The sequence below is a fragment of the Urocampus carinirostris genome, chromosome 19 (genome assembly GCF_059441175.1).
Source record: "Urocampus carinirostris isolate Australia breed hairy pipefish chromosome 19, RoL_Ucar_1.0, whole genome shotgun sequence".
NCBI classification, from domain to species: Eukaryota; Metazoa; Chordata; class Actinopteri; order Syngnathiformes; family Syngnathidae; genus Urocampus; species Urocampus carinirostris.
In genome coordinates this window covers 22,184,600-22,187,481 of record NC_142367.1, presented here as the reverse complement: position 1 = coordinate 22,187,481, position 2,882 = coordinate 22,184,600, and the positions used below count along the sequence as shown (strand labels likewise).

The following is a 2,882-nucleotide window of genomic DNA, read 5'->3' as shown; positions in this document are numbered from 1 at the left end:
TTTTTAAAAAAAAGGCGTGTTAATATATTTTTGCTTATTAATCAATATTGTCTTGTTTTTAATGAATTGAGGGTTTTTTTCCACTAGGGGGCACTAAGTTTAAAAATATTTTTGACTATTATCCAAGACATTAAAAATACATTCTATTAATACTTACACAAACATTAAACAGTTGAGAAATTTATTTTTCTTTCTCCAAGAAAATATATTTTTACCGTCCTATACATCGTAATAAAATTAACTTTTGAAGTATTTCAGGGGACTGCAATGTCATGTTGACATATTCTACATCAATTTAACTTTGTAAAGTAAATGAATAACGAAAAATGAATTGGCATTCAGTGAGTTGAGGATCATGTACAAAAATGCACTTTAGTTCTGTGATTTCGTACCATACTAAAATAACATTTCTTACTAGAAACTCTTTTACAGACACCCTAGTTTAACGTATATACAGGGTCTTTACGGGTGCTTGAAATCCTTAAATGCTTGAATTTTAATGTTATGGTTTCAAGGTTTTATAAGAGCTTGAATTTTGGGTGAAGTGTTCGTTCATGCTTGAAGTTGCTGCCATGTTTTTCAAGTCTGCTTAAAAAGGCCCCTGACACTGTTCTCTGGTAGCTAGGCTTTGCCATTGCATTTCTTCCCTCATGATTAACGGCAGCTGGCATAAGTTAGTATGGCATTGTCCTATGAAGCGTCATCGCCCCTTAAGGGTTGTTCCCATGAGGACAGATGCATGCTACACCTAAACACTACATCAATTATGGACATTTGTCATTTCTTATCATCGTCCAGGCAAAAGAAACAAAGACAGTGGTTCTCAGTGGTAAATTTTAATGGGGATAACCCTGTAAAAGACATTACTGTCCTTCTTACCCAACACTTATACAGGGAGACATTTTTCTCAAAAATAGAATATATTTGCAATTTGCTCAATACCTGAAAATCATGTTTTGATAAATGCACGCACAAGATTAAAAATCGCATATGTAAATTGCAAATATGTGACTATATGTGACTCTGGGCAGCACGGCGGCGAAGTGGTTAGCGCGTGTGCGGCACAGTTCAATGTCATGGGAACCTCCTGCGTGGGTTCAAATCCAGCTCCAGACTTCCTGTGCGGAGTTTGTATGTTCTCCCCGTGCTTGCGTGGGTTTCCTCCGAGCACTCCGGTTTCCTCCCACATTTTAAAGACATGCATTTCAGGTGAATTGGCCGGTCCAAATTGTCCCTAGGTGTGAATGAGCGAGCGAGTTGTCTGTCCCTGTGTGCCCTGGCAACCAGTTCAGCGTGTCCCCTGCCCACTGCGCGATGATTGCTGGGATGATCTCCAGCACCCCCGCGACCCTACTGAGGATAAGTTGTGCAGCTAATGAGATGAGATGTGACTCTGGAAAATACAGGATTCACATCGATTTCTTTTAATGCTACTGGAGAAATTAAAAAATGGCTATGAAAGTCCTTAAAAAGTGGTTGAATTTTCCCATGAAAAAAGTGTACGAACCCTTTATAAATATTTTATGTTATTGCTTTGTGATTGGCTGACATTTAGTCCATATTTGGTTCAAGCACCCCATGCTTATGAATATAATGGGTTCATATAATAAATTAATTTATTTGGTATGAAAGCATGAGATTATTGTATTAATTTGTCACCCTCAACTGCAGGTACACTGAGAACCCCAGTATGTAATATTTGACCACTAGATGGCACTGTATTTTCTAATGTGAACAAAAACCAGTGCCACAGAGTAGCAGCAGACAAACATGGCAGTGACCTTAGGTTGGAATTCCACTCTGTAGACGAACAGAGCATTTTTTGACCCTTTCTCATAAAAATTAACATGGGTATGATAGTTCATGTCTTTCTTCTTTCGTATTCAAATCAATGTTTTATTTTATACAGAATGAAAGTTTGATCCCACCAAGAGGCACTGAATATTACACACTGTCCCTTTAAGAAACTACGCAAGTTGAATTGTCACTGGTGTTGCTTTAGAGAAAGAATATGGTGCAATTTCAAGGATATAAAATACCATTTTAAAGGGAGTTAACGTTGATGGTAATTGCGTATTTCTTCCAGTAATTGGTAACAAAAATTATTTCCATACTGTTCTAAACGGCTTTCCATCCACGAGTCTGCAACCAATCCAGTGGCGAAAGTTGGCTACCATCATCCACTAATTTCACATCTATAATATTTTTATTTCAGACCTCATTTTTTTCCCCCTTCTTTAATAAAAACTGTTTTGGTTTTATAAACAAATAAACAGTGTTCAACTTCTAAATGTTGACATCGGGCGTGTGTGTGTTTCTTTTGTGGGCGTGTCTTCGAGGCGTGCGGCTCTCGTGATTGGTGGAGAGCCATCCTGGTAACCACGCATCACAACATAGCGGACACATGAGGAAGAGGAGTCAGCTAACTGTTAAGAATTGTATTTTTTTAATGCCGAGACGGTAAGTTTGTGTTAAAATGTCTTTTTTAAAAATGGACCACTGATAATTTGTACAGGCTTGTGTCTATTTCTCATTCGGTGTGTGCTAGCCGGTTAGCACATCGTTACATGGTTAGCTTAGGTGCTAAATATTTACGTTGACTAAACACTTCCTGTCCTATTATATATAAAATAATTTGTATTATAATACTCGTTTAAATGTGTAATACATGTCACTTTTCCTAATTTAAATCCTATATTCTCTTTTTGTTTTCGACAGTTGTGAAAAATAGCTCGTTAAGTGTACCTAGCGTAATGTCATTCAATATCACATTTTAGTGCATTAAGCAAATGTTTGTGTCTTGTTGCTAGGCAGGGTTCAAAAATCCCTCCGTGTTATTGACTCGTGATTTCGGTGTGGCTTTTCCCCCTTTTATATATCCT

General features: G+C 37.4%; 1 protein-coding gene across 2 annotated transcripts in view; it reads left to right on the top strand.

Annotated features, from left to right (window-relative positions):
- Nucleotides 1-2,380: 2,380 nt before the first annotated feature.
- Nucleotides 2,381-2,882, top strand: part of katnip (katanin interacting protein) — a 34,627-nt gene continuing 34,125 nt past the window's right edge. For both annotated transcript variants that reach the window (XM_088323931.1, XM_088323930.1), the window contains exon 1: nucleotides 2,381-2,460. The gene's annotated coding sequence lies outside the window, so the exon portion shown is untranslated. The remainder of the gene's footprint in view (nucleotides 2,461-2,882) is intronic.